The 14,359-nt window shown below is 41.8% G+C and overlaps 1 protein-coding gene across 1 annotated transcript in view; it reads left to right on the top strand.

Moving 5' to 3' along the window:
* The window catches only part of FBXO22 (F-box protein 22), a 72,919-nt gene that overhangs the window by 3,428 nt on the left and 55,132 nt on the right, over window positions 1-14,359 (top strand). The gene's annotated exons all lie outside the window — the stretch shown is intronic.

Genomic DNA, 14,359 nt, shown 5'->3' with positions numbered 1-14,359 from the left:
TTGTGATGATATTGCAGAAGGGCTGTTGGGTAAAATGTACCTCTTTGTGGACAATACATAACTCTGTAATAGGGTAGACACCCCTGATGGTGCGGATAGCATGAGGCAGGATCTAGCTAAGCTAGAAGAATGGTCCAGAAATTGGCAACTGAGATTTAATTCTAAAAAGTGCAGGATCATGTGTTTCTGTAGCCCATTTAGGAGGAGAAATACTTCTGTGCTCGAAAGGAGAGTGAGACTTGGAGGTGATTGTTTCTGATGATCTTAAGGTGGCCAAACAGGTAGAAAGGGTGATGGCCGAAGCCAGAAGGATTCTTGGGTACATATGTTGGCTGTGAGCCTTTTTTTTTTTTTTTGTATACATTTTGGGCCCTGTTTACTAAGCCATGCTAGAGGCGCATTAGTGCTTTTAGCACACGCTGTGTAGGTGCCCACAATATTCCTATGGGCGCCTACACAGTTGGCACCCTAATTTTGTGCATGCGCTAAAAATGCTAGCGTACCTTAGTAAACAGAGTTCTTTATGTTTTTATGTATTTTATAATTTTGTATGTCATGTTGTACACTGCCAAAAATAGTAGATTGTGCGGTATAGAAATGTAATAAATAAATTGGAAGAGGACCAGTAGGAAAAAAGAGGTGATAGTGCCTCTGTATAAGTCTCTGGTGAGGCCCCATTTAGATTACTGTGTGCAGTTCTGGAGACCTCGCCTTCAAAAGCGTATAACCAGGATGGAAGTTAAAATCATCATCATCATAAAACATATAGATACAGACTCCTAGATCTCAATATGTGTACTTTGGAAGAAAAAATGAGAGAGAAGAGATATGATTGAAACATTTAAAAATCCCCGTGGCATATTTATGCACAGGAGGCAGGGCTCTTTCAACTGAAAAGAAGCTCTGGAACAAGAGGGCATAAGATTAAGTTGAAAGGGGGTAGACTCAAAAGTAAACTAAGGAAATACTTCTTTATGGAAAGGATGGTGGATGTGTGGAATGACCTCTCAGTGGAGGTGGTGGAGATGAGGACTGTATCTGAATTAAAGAAAATTTGGGACAGCCATGTAGGATCTCTTAGGGGGAAGAAGAGATAGTGAATGATATAGATGTGCCATATGACCTTTATCTGCTGTTCTTTTCTATGTTTCTGTTGCAACACCTGATTAAAGCACGAGCTGAACATGGCTGTGTAGGGTTGTTCCATCTGATGTATTTCAGCGACTTTTTAGATATGTTTTAAAATACATTTAATAAAATATTCTTCTTATAATGCATCTATTGCATTTATTTTGTGTAGGGCTGTACATTTTAACATGTTAATTTGATTAATGCATTAAATTGTTTAATGTGCGTTAAAAGGTTTTAACGCATATTAACGACAGGTCTCTCATCCACCATGATGACAGAGCGGGTGACAGAAGCAGTTTTTTTGCTTCTTCTGTCACCCGCTCTGTTGCTGAATTTGCTGCCTCTCTCTCTCTGCTCCAAGCCTCTCTCTGTAGCATCCTGCCTAGAAATAGGAAGTTCTGTCAGAGGAAGCAGGACGCTACAGAGAGAGGTTTACAGTGGAGAGAAAAGCAGCAAATTCAGCGATAGAGCAAGTGACAGCATGGTTCAGCACTTTAGGTCAGAGGGCCTAGTGGTGCCGGGAAAAAGGAGGGGGAGAGATGCGGACCGTGGCAGTGAGGGAAGGGCTTGACAAACGCCCAGGAAGTTCTGATTTCTCTTACCTCCTTCTCTATTTTTTTATTTATTGCATTTGTATCCCACATTATCCCACCTTTTGGTAGGTTCAATGTGGCTTACATGGAATAAAGTGAATGGTTACAAGGTATCGAACAGGTTAAGAAATTCGATAGAACAATGCGAGTCTGAAGGCTTGTCTCGGGGAGAGTAAAGAGCTGGGTTATGTTCTTAAGAGATTATATGACTCTTGTTGAAACGATACACACATAAGTTGAGTGGAAACATAAATGAATAGGATAGAATCATCGGTCAGACAGGGTACAGATCTGGTGAAGAGGATACATAGTACTTAGGGTATTAAGGTAAGAGTCTTGGGGAGGATTTAGAGTTTGGTACGGGTTGGTCATGAAGCTTGAGCCTTGTCTGTTCGGGCTATCAGCTTTGTGGGTAGAGTAGGATTGGTCCGCTAGATGGTTAGGTTGGCTCAAGCTCTAAAGCTGCGCATCAATGTAAGCATGCGCACAGCCCCCCCCCCCCCCCCCCCCCCCATTTAGGGGCCCTTTTACCAAAGGTTAGCTAGCCCACGCTAACAGACAGCATGCATTCAGAGGCTGCCAGACTAGAGGTGGGACTACTCTACTGTATCAGGCTCGTTTTGTGAGAGCTACGAGCTCTTTGTACTGATTTCACATGTATGGCCTGTCTCCAACTGGGAAATGTACTGCCTTTTTGAAGAAATTCACCCAAGGTGGTAAACCTCAAGAATAAGCTGGTCATAAGCAATAGACAATTACTTCAGTAAAACTATTCAAATAATAGTACACATTATAGTTTAGAATGCTACTCACAATGTCAAAACAATACATATTAAACATCTTGATAGACAGCATAGGGTATACACTGAGGTGTGTGTGGTACTCATTGCAAAAAACTGACTAGCAGTCATCTCCATACTCCTCATCTAGCTCTCACCTCTCAGGAAGGCATTCAGCCACTCTCCATGCCTACCCCCAGCTACCAGTAGGAGATAGATTCAGCATAAGAACATAAGCATTGCCATACTCGGATAAACTGAAGGTCTATCAAGCCCAGTATCCTGTTTCCAACAGTGAGCAATCCAGGTCACAAGTACCTCGCAGGATCCCAAAAGACTAACATAGATTTTATGCTCCTTATCCTAGAAATAAGCAGTGGATTTTCCCAAGTCGATCTTTGATCCTGGGGAACTGAGTTCGATTCCCACTGCAGCTCATTGTGACTCTGGGCAAGTCACTTAACCCTCCATTGCCCCTGGTACAAAATAAGTACCTGAATATATGTAAACCGCTTTGAATGTAGTTGCAAAAACTTCAGAAAGGCGATATATCAAGTCCCATTTCCCTTAATAGCTTATGGATTTTCCTTTTAGGACCGTGTTCAGACTGTTTTTAAACCCTGCTAAGCCAACTGCTTTTACCACATTCTCTGACAATTAAGTCCAGAGTTTAGTTACACATTGAGTGAAGAAATATATTCTCCATTTTGTTTTAAATGTACTACTTTATTTTCCCCCTAGCCCTTCTATTTTTGGAAAGAGTAAATAAGCGATTTCACCTCTACCCATTCCACTCCACTCAGTATTTTACAGACTTCTATCATATCTCCTTTCAATCATTGCTTCTCCAAGCCAAAGAGCTCTAGCCTCTTTAGCATTTCCTCAAAGGGAAGTTGTCCCTTCCCCTTTATTATTTTGGTCACCCTTCTTTCTACCTTTTCTGTTCTACCTGCATCTTTTGAGATGTGGTAACCAAAATTGCACACAATAGTCAAGGTACAGTCGCACCATACAAAGGCATTATAATAATCGTTTTCCATTCCTTTTCTAATAATTCCTAACATTTTGTTTGTTGATTTATTTATTTACTGTCTTTTTGAAGAAATTCATTCAAAACGGAGTACAGCAAGAATAAGTCAAACATAGGCAATAGACAATTACAGCAGTAAAAATCAAATAATAACACAAGGTATTGCATAGTATGCTACATTACAATGTCAACACAATACACAATAAAACATTTTAATAGACAGCACAAGGTATAGCATCTAGTTAACAGTTACAGGAGTTAGGAAATAAGGGGACTAATTTAAAGAAAGTTGCACATGAAGCCAGAAAGGTTCGTGAATTTTCTCTTAGCTAGGATAAGAGGTTAAGCAAGCCCTGCTACAATATGTGCAGCTGGTGTTACTCCTGTGTGTGTGTGACTAGCAAGTTAGTTACTTCCATTAAAGGCCTGGGAGAAGGGCAAAGCTTTCACCTGCTTTCTGAAGTAGAGAGAGTCTCGTGTTAAGCGAAACCTTTCAGGGAATGCATTCCAGAGTATGGGGTGGTACTCCAGAGAAGGCACGCTGTTGGGTATAGCATCATGTGATGTCCTTTGGAGAGGGTGTGATTAGGGATACTCCCTGGGAGGACCTTAGTGACCTCATAAGCACTGCCACGCTGGGAAAAGACCAAAGGTTCATCAAGCCCAGCACTCCGTCTCCGACAGCGGCCAATCCAGGCCCCAAAAACCTGGCAAAATCCCAAAATTTAATAACAATCAATGGACTTTTCCTTCAGGAATCTGTCCAGACCCCCTTTAAACTCAGCAAGGCCAGCTTCCATCACTACCTTCTCCGGCAATGAGTTCCAGAGTCTAACCACGCACTGAGTAAAGAAAAACTTTCTTCAATTTGTTTTAAACCTACCACATTCTAATTTTATCTTGTGTCCCCTAGTTCTATTATTGTTAGAAAGCGTAAACAAACGCTTCACATCTGTCCGCTCTACCCCACTCAAAATTTTGTAGACCTCTATCATATCACCCCTCAGCCGCCTTTTCTCCAGGCTAAAGAGTCCTAGCCTTCTTAACCTCTCCTCATAAGGTAGTTGTCCCATCCCTTTTATCATTTTCGTCGCCCATCTCTGCACCTTCTCCATTTCCTTTGTATCTTTTTTGAGATGAGGTGACCAGAACTGAACACAATACTCCAGGTGTGGTCGCACCATGGAGCGATATAACAGCATTATAACATCCTCATGCTTGTTTTCCATCCCTTTTCTAATAATATTCAACATTCTGTTCGCCTTCTTGGCCACTGCAGCACATTGAGCGGAAGATTTCAACGTCCTATCCACGATGACTCCCAGATCCCTTTCTTGGTCTGTAACTCCTAAAGCAGAACCTTGCATGACATAGCCGTAATTTGGGTTCCTCCTTCCCACGTGCATCACTTTGCACTTGTCAACGTTGAACATCTGCCATTTGGACGCCCAATCCCCCAGTCTGATGAGGTCCTCTTGTAATCTTTCACACTCCTCCCACAACGAGACGACCCTGGATAACTTTGTGTCATCTGCATATTTAATTACCTCACTAGTTACTCCCATCTCAAGGTCATTTATAAATATGTTAAAAAGCAGCGGTCCCAGCACAGACCCCTGAGGGACCCCACTAACTACGCTTCTCCATCGAGAATACTGACCATTCAACCCTACTCTCTGCTTCCTATCTTTTAACCAGCTCTTAATCCATAATAATACACTGCCTCCGATCCCATGACTCTCCAGTTTCCTTTGGAGTCTTTCATGAGGCTCTTTGTCAGATGCCTTTTGAAAATCTAGATATACAATATCCACTGGCTCCCCTTTGTCCACATGTTTGTTCACCCCCTTGAAAAAATGCAGTACCTCGGAGGGGTATTTGCTTTCTTAGCTGTTGTTGCACAATGAGCAGAGGATTTCAACTTATCATCAGTGATGACACCTAGATCCTTTTCCTGGGCAGTGACTCCTATGTGGAACCTAGCACCATGTAGCTATAGTTTGGATTACTCTTTCCTACATGCATCACTTCACACTTGCTCAAATTAAATGTCATCTGCCATTTGGATGCACAGTCTCCCTGTCTCATAAGGTACTCTTGCAATATTTCACAATCCTCTTGAATTAAGAACTTTGTGTTGCCAGCAAATTTAATCACCCCTCCCCCTCATTATTCCCATTTCTAGATCATTTATAAATATGTTTAAAAAGGTAGCAGCCCCAGCACAGACCTCTAGGGAACTCCACTATTTTCCCTTCTCCTTTGAAAATATTGACCATTTAACCCTATTGTGTGTTTCTATCTTTTTTTAACCAGTTTTTAATCCACAGTACGACACTGCCTCCTATCTCATGACATTCTAATTTCCTCAAGTCATTTTTGAGGTGCTTTATCATATGCTTTCTGAAAATCCAGATACACAATATCAAGTGGCTCACCTTTATCCACCTGTTTATTCACCCCCTTCAAAGAAAGTGTCATGACTGTGGTCGTGACCCCTCTGACTCACCTTATTTCCCGATGGTCAACTTCTGAACTGGCTCCTCTCTGTTCTTTCATCTTGCATTGTTGTTTCTTTCCTGTAGTGTTTCCACTTCCTGTGTGTTTCAAGCCTCACTTTGGTGTTCAGTGTGTTTCCTGCCTCTGTCCTGTAGTTGTGACATCATTAGTGAGGGCCTTTATAAGGAAGTGGTGGACTTTCATTCAGGACCTTTGCAAAGCCAAAGGTCTCCAGGTTAGTCCGTGTGCAGTGAAGCACTTCTGCCTTGTTCATAGTCTGTGTGCCCGTGGGCACTTCTGTCTTGATTTCTTGTTTAGGGTGCCTGTGTGCACTTCTGCTTCTGTTCTTCTCTGTTTGTGTGCTAGGGTCAGCCTTCAGCCTTAGTTCTGTTGTTTCTGTGTGGGTCAGCTTTGTGTTCTGCCTAGTCTGCCTTGCTTGTTCTAGTCCCCTCTACCTTCAGCTCCAGTCCTGCTGTTCCAGTCTAGTCTGTTCCAGCATTGCCTGCCTACAGCTTCAGCTCCAGTAAAGTCTGTTCCAGCCCTGCCTGCCTACAGCTTCAGCTCCAGTAAAGTCTGTTCCAGCCCTGCCTGCCTACAGCTTCAGCTCCAGTAAAGTCTGTTCCAGCATTGCCTGCCTACAGCTTCAGCTCCAGTAAAGTCTGTTCCAGCCCTGCCTGCCTACAGCTTCAGCTCCAGTAAAGTCTGTTCCAGCCCTGCCTGCCTACAGCTTCAGCTCCAGTCTTCCTTGTTAGTCCAGTCCGGGTTGGAGGTTTTTGCCTCCTGCTGCCGCTCGACAACAGTAGGCCAAGGGCTCACGTTGTTCCAGAGTCTGTGACTGTTTGTTTAGAGCCTGAGACCGTGACAGAAAGGTAGCCGATTGATGAGACAACATTTCCCTTGGCTAAATTAATGTTGGCTTTGTCCCATTATGTGAAATCTTTTTATTGTTGTTATTATTGTTGTTATTATTATTATCATCATGTTGCGTAAAATACTTTTAAAACTGAGAATATTAAAGTTTTTGGAATCTAATGGATTACAGGAACATGGTTGCTGTAGAGGCAGGGCTTGTCAGACAAATCTGATTAATTTCTTTGACTGGGTGGCCAGAGAGTCAGATCAAGGGAGAGCACTAGATGTGGTGTATTTAGATTTTAGGAAAGCCTTTGACACAGTTCCGCATAGTCTACTAATAAAAAAACAGAATTCCCTCGATATGGGCCCTAGAGTGACTGACTGGGTTAGGAAATGGTTGAATGAAAGGTGACAGAAGGTAGTGGTAAATGGAGCTTATTTGGAGGAAAAGGATTTAGTTTTGTCCCTGTTTAGTTTGAATTTGAATTAAGATGCCCAAGACTCCATCAGATCTAAACCTGATTTAACCTAGAACAGAATTTCTTGACAGTCCCATGTAGAAGGGATGAAAATTGTGACATCCACATAAAGGAATGGTACTCTTGCGCCTCCAGTAACTACCCAAAGGTGCCATCATGACATTAAATAAAATGGAAGATAGGCTTCCAGGGGGATGAGATAAAACCAGACAATTTTACCTGTTACCTAGCCATTAGGAAACCTTGGACCCACTTAAGAACATCACCACAGATTCCAAAGTGATCTACATAAGTACATAAGTAATGCCACACTGGGAAAAGACCAAAGGTCCATCGATCCCAGCATCCTGTCCACGACAGCGGCCAGTCCAGGCCAAGGGCACCTGGCGAGCTTCCCAAACGTACAAACGTTCTATACATGTTATTCCTGGAATTGTGGATTTTTCCCAAGTCCATTTAGTAGTGGTTTATGGACTTGTCCTTTAGGAAACCGTCTAACCCCTTTTTAAACTCTGCTAAGCTAACCGCCTTCACCACGTTCTCCGGCAGCAAATGCCAAAGTTTAATTATGCGTTGGATGAAGAAAACTTTTCTCTGATTTGTTTTAAATTTACTACATTAGCAAATGAAGAAGTAATATGGCGTGGTCGACTACATCAAATGCACTTGACATATCAAACTGTAACACTAGAACCCTTTTTCCTAAGCTTTCCTCAATTTTGCCACAACAGTGGTTAAAACCGTTTCAGTAACATGGTCTGAAACCTGATTGTGAATGGTGTAAAAAAAGAGACGGTGGAAAGATATTCCATGAGTTGATGCCCGACTAAACCTTCCATTACCTTTGTCAAAAGGGGATTGAAGCAACTGGTTTATAATTAGTGGCATCACTTCTTGAAGCAAGTGAGTTTTTCGGGATGGGAGTCAGCATAATAGAACCCTTCATATCAGGGGAAAAACATTTGATGACATATAAGATATGTTTGTTGTAAGGAGATCGATTTAAGAAAGGCTAGGAGCAGTTTGTAGTAGATAATTCAGGCAAGCATCCAAGAAGCATTATGAGGAAGAATATTTTAATAAAAAGGATTTACCACTTTCAGAATTGGGCAACTGAAAGGATGTCCAAATCATATTGACTTTTGCACCTCTGCACAGGGTAGAAAGGTCTCTGAAATGCTCCTCATGATTACTTTTGAAGGTCGCTACACCACATCTGATCTTCAAGATTTTCTGCTTGAAATAAGTGGCAAGCAGATCTGCAGAGGGAACTGCCTCATTAACAGCTGATAGATCTGTGGTATTGAAAAGACTACCAGCAGATTGAAAAGCTTTATTTTTTTATTCTCAGCACTTGATATACTACAAGTGATCCCTGAGGTGACTATGCGGTTTGCAATTTCTATTACAGGTACTCTACACTGCCCCTAATGGGCTCACAATCTAAGTATATATTGTACCTGGGACAATGGAGGGCTAAGTGACTTGCCCAGGGTCACACAGATCTGCAGAAGGAATTGAACCTGGTTCCCCAGGATTTCAACCCTACTGATCGTCAGGCATCGGTGGGAATCTAACCTGGTTCCCCAGGTCCACAACCCACTGCACTAACCATTAGGCCACTCCTCCACCTTCTAGTGTTCAAGGAGTTGCTGCTCATGAATTTGCAATAGTAGTTAATTTTTGCTTCCTTTAAAGCATTTTTATAACCTGAGTGCTACCCTTGGTAATCTACACTCATTTGTACGAGCATTAAGCCATTTCCTCTTAAGTCTGCTGCGAATGTTGGCTCACAATATAAGTTTACTAGTAAAAAAAGCCCTGTTTCTGATGCAAATGAAACGGGGGGGCTAGCAAGGTTTTCTTCTGTGTGCATGTGGGAGTGTGTGTGTCCCTGCCCTCTCTCCCTTCCCTTGTGCTGTCTGTCCCCTCTGCTCTCTGTCCCCTCCCCCCTCGGAGTCGAGTCCTTCAGTGTTAAGTTTCCTGCTGTGTTTGTGTTACAGAGATAGTGAGGGCTTCTGCTCTCTCTCACCTCCCCCCTCTGAGTCCTTCACTGTTACAGAGAGAGCGATTTGATTCCGTGCTTTGCTGTGTTTTCCTTCACTGTTTGTGTTACAGAGAGAGCGAGGGCGGGGCAGACACTCATGGGGAAACCGAATATCTCTCCCCCTTCACACTTCCGGCTGGAGGCTTCATTTAGAACGTTGGTGGTGCCTTTTATATATAGAGATATTGTACCTGGGCCAGTGGAGGGCTAAGTGACTCACCCAGGGTCACAACTAGTGCAGCCAAGTCTCTGAAATCAATGTCAGACCAACTGTTCATTCTTTTATAAGATAGTGAATGTTGTTCCTGCTGAGAAGAGGTGATACAAATACTGAATTCATAGCACACGAAAGATTCCCTTAATAAAGCCTAGGGAAATTAAAGACGAAACAGGACTTGTCGGATATACAGATAAGTGTGCTAACATTTTAAAGTGGCAACAATGTTGAAAGTTTTATGAAGATGAAAAAAATGACAAAAAGTCTATAAATAAAAAAGTGAAGACAGATGAATAATATGGAGGTTTTAAGTACAGTTTTATTCACAACTGATCTAGCATTCACATAACCAACTGGGATAAGTAAGTGAGAGACAACAGTATTGTGACTGAGCTTTATATTAACTAAATGGCAGCGAGCATGAGAAGGAGTTCCCAGTACAGACCTGCAATAATGAGTACGTCGAGGAGGAGCTAGAAGGTCCATGCGCAACACCACAAGCCCTTTCAAAGAGAGAATCCCTAATAGCCCTGTAATCATGCCATTTGACCCCAACTCTATTTGTGATGATGACTGGGATAGTAAAACGAACATCGGACGCACCAGTTAGAGGACCTATAAGCCCTACAAATAGTAAGAAACAGTACATCCATTGCACTGTGAGCAGCCTCAGCGCCATAAAACCCACCAGCACCAAGCCCTTGAACAGGTCCTACCTTACCAAAAAAAGGAGATACCACAGACCCTCCTCTTCTAAGAAGCCATTCCCGAAGCCGCACCTGCAGCACCATAAAAACACCAGCACCAAGCCCTTGAACGGGACCTGCCTTTCCGAAAAAAAGGAGATACCACAGACCCTCCTCTTCTGAGAAGCCATTCCCAAAGCTGCACACGAAGGGATGCATAAAGGGGATGTGCCCCTGCCCTTTCAGCGCAACATCTCTGAAGAAGTCTCTCAGTTGTAAACACTGTGCTCTGATGTCAGGAACCACTGATGTGATTTGAACAATAATGATGATGATTAAAAAAAAAGGCACAGTAAGTCAGTTAAAAAGCTCTCCCAGGCAAACCGAAACACTGCTAGAAGGTGTCCAGGTTATAGTCATTCATGCTTAAACACTGGTTGGCAGCGTGCCATCATGCCATTCACATGTAGGCAGTTAAATATAATGGAGTCTTGGGACTATATGTTATAACTAAAGCATTGCTAATAGTATTTTCCTTTCGCTGCATATGATGATAGAGTGATATACAATACTGGAATCTTCATCTGTCCTTGCCATTCGTAGAAGTCCGTCTGGCATTGGCCTTAGTTCCCATTACTGTTGCCCAACATAACACCTCAACAGACATGTTGTGTTTCCATCCTTTTTCTATTTAGACTTCCCTTTTGTTTATCCACACAATCAGGATTGTTTTTATTATTCATAACTTTCATTCTTTTTAACCCGTCAGAATGTTGGAAAGAAATTATACATATGGGGATAAGCATGTTTGGCCAGAGGCAAAATAACTCTTCAAAACTTAACAGAATGAGACCAAATTTGGAATGGGGGGAAAACTAGGAAAAACAGAAATTTTTGAAATAGCCAGATTGGATAAGGAGTTCCAGAGAGAGTCGTCCCCCCCCCCCCCCCCCCAAAAAAAAAGACCAGGTGTAGTTCTATGGGAGAAGCAATTTAGCAGGTGCAGCCTAGTAACATCGATACATTGAAACACAGCAGTTAGGGAATTATTCTTTTCAAACTTGGTCTCCTCCTTCACAGACTAATGCAGAAGAATGAGGCATGCACCACATGTATTTAATTTTCTTTGTTGTCAGTGAACCATATAGTTTGCTTAATGGTTGCTATGTACTGTATTGTTTCTAATAAACACCCAGGCTGCTATTAGAAACAGTGGAGTCTAGGATGGGCTGTTAATGGAGGCACTTCAATTTTTAATAAGCCTGAAATTGGCAACACAAGACATCAACAGCCATCTGATGACGTGTTTTTAATTATTGAAATAAATGAGTGAAAAATACATGTTGTTACATTTTAGCCATGCTTTTTTATTATTTAAATCTAAATTACTGTAAATTTCCTGATCTGTAATAAATTTACTATAACTGTGTGAAAAAACCTGCCATTAAATTTGTTTATTGATACCTGTGGGTAGAGATACCAATATTTCTGCTATATAGGATAGAAGATACCGGTAATTAATGTTAAAGATAAGAAAGAGGAAAGGGAAATGGGACTTGATATACCGCCTTTCTGAGGGTTTGTTTGTTTTTTTGGCAACTACATTCAAAGCGGTTTACATATATTCAGGTACTTGTTTTGTACCAGGGGCAATGGAGGGTTAAGTGACTTGCCCACAGTCACAAAGAGCTGCAGTGGGAATTGAACTCAGTTCCCCAGGATCAAAGTCCACTGCACTAACCACTAGGCTACTTTATATAGCGCAGTTATAATTACAAGTTCTTAACACATTTTTTGTTTGGCAGTTTGCAATAAATTAGCTGCATGACTGTTTTGTAATAATCATCATCCTCAAAATCAGAAATGCTTCTACATTTTCTGCAACTTCTGTTGCCATATCTGCTTCCATGTCAGTAAATCCTTCAAAAACTTCATTGTAGTCCTCATCGTTATCGCTGTGCCAGATGAGATCATTTTCGCTGCCGTCTAAGGCATTGGCTGTGCCCATTTTCAAGAAACTTTTCCAGATGATTCACCCATTTCAGAAGAATTCTTAAACAAATGCTTTGAAAGGCCTGTTCCATGGTGCATAAGAAAGCTGCAGCAGGCGTGTGCTGCGTCCGGGTATCATGGCCACATCGCTATTGCCTCTGAAGAAACTACATTTCTTTAATTTCTTGACCTCCTGGAGTTTTGTCACTGCGAAAGGCATCCCATACTAATTTCCATTGTGAGTTGTCACCTTTCCATACCTTTTTCACCCACCAGAGTATAACGTCCTCATTGCTCCATCCATTTGCAGTCATGCGTACTAATATCCCAGGTGATACAATTTGTTGGTGCCTATTTCCCTTTTAAAATGACAACCAGTGGCAATTTCTGCCCATCAGCCATGGCTGCTAAAAGGACCAAGTACCTTTTCCTTTCATTGTTACCATTTTGTCACCTGTGTGATACAATATTTGGTTCCCTGGTATAGCAAAATATACAGCCGTTTCATCCATTTTCCCAATATTTGATAATGGATAGTTCTTAGCATACCTTGAAAGAGTGTAATAATTTTCTTCCACTTTTTATGGCTCTTTTTTGCATTGGCTGTTTTTGCATTCATAGACACACTGTGACATCTTATCTGCTTCTATTACCAGCCACTGCTAGCCTTGAAGTTCCTGAATCCTGCCTCCAGAAACTTTATTGTAGCCTCCTCCTTCATGGTTTTCCCAGTAATGCATATGTCTTGCTTTCTTGTTTCCGAAAACAATTCAAACGGCTGTTAATTTCAGAAGTACGTACCTTTCTGCCACCACCATCCAACCTGTGTCGAACCATATTCATGTTGTTGTTGAGTCTTCCTTGTATTGATACATCCATTCCCAAATTCATTTTTTTTGTTGACATCCAAATTTCTGGAGGCTTCAGAAATGCTGCGATTTTGAAATTCAGTGAGTATTTTGGACATTGGGGGCCTGGTAAATTAACTCAAATACGCTATTGTCATTTAAAAATGGAATGGGTGTTAGGAGTATAGAAGACTAGCATAAAACTGCTAATTTACACACACATAAAAATACTACCATAAATACCAATACTCAAATTTCTGCCCAGCGCCATAACCTTGAGATGAGGTAAGAAGAGAGATCTGGTCATTTAGGGGGTGGGGTGAAGGAGAGCAGTGCTGACTACTATGGGGGCAGGGTGGAGGAGAGAAACTTTCAACCAGTTCTGGGGGCTGGGGGGATTATTGGAGAAATCTTGATTTGAATTGAACACTAAATTTTCAGGGGTTTTCAGGTCCTGAAGTGAGGGAGTGATTATTGCAGGTGGGCATGTATTTATTTTATTTATTTGGGTTTTGCTCACACCTTTTTCAGTAGTAACTCAAGTTGAGTTACCTTCAGGTACACTGGGTATTTCTCTGTCCCCGGAGGGCTCACTATCTAATTTTGTACCTGAGGCAATGGGGGGTTAAGTGACTTGCCCAACATCATAAGGAGCAGCAGTGGGATTTGAATTTGCCACCTCTGGATGTCAACTGGTGCTCTAACCACTAGGCTACTCCTCCACTCCATCTATGCCAGCTGAATAACACGGTTCTACTAATAATTCATCATTTCTACCCTTGCTCTAACTCTACCCCAGCCTTATGTGGATAGTGATGGAGCAGTTAAGACTATAGCTGTTGTTCAATCAAAAATTTATCACCTGATTAAAAGTTTTGGCTGCAGTTAATTGCAGTCCTGAGGAGCTATGGGAGCATCTAGCTTCCTACCAAAGAGCCCCGTTCTCCAGATTTACTTTAAGGATACCCTGATGGTCTAGGGTTGGACAGGTAGTAAAGATACAAAGGTCACTGCTGCCTTTGCTGGCTCTGGGTTTAAAACGGTGGGACCCTAGGTAGTCGTATACCATCAAGATCCAAGTAACCAACAACAAATCTGTCTTCACTAATATTTCAAAAAGTTTCTCTATTGTTATAAACATTCTTCTTTGTTCTTATAAACAGTAATCGGTTCCCATTTTAAATGTTGCTGTTTCTTAGTGAC

This window comes from Microcaecilia unicolor, chromosome 1, assembly GCF_901765095.1.
Source record: "Microcaecilia unicolor chromosome 1, aMicUni1.1, whole genome shotgun sequence".
Classification (NCBI taxonomy): domain Eukaryota; kingdom Metazoa; phylum Chordata; class Amphibia; order Gymnophiona; family Siphonopidae; genus Microcaecilia; species Microcaecilia unicolor.
This window is presented reverse-complemented; position numbering and strand designations above follow the sequence as displayed.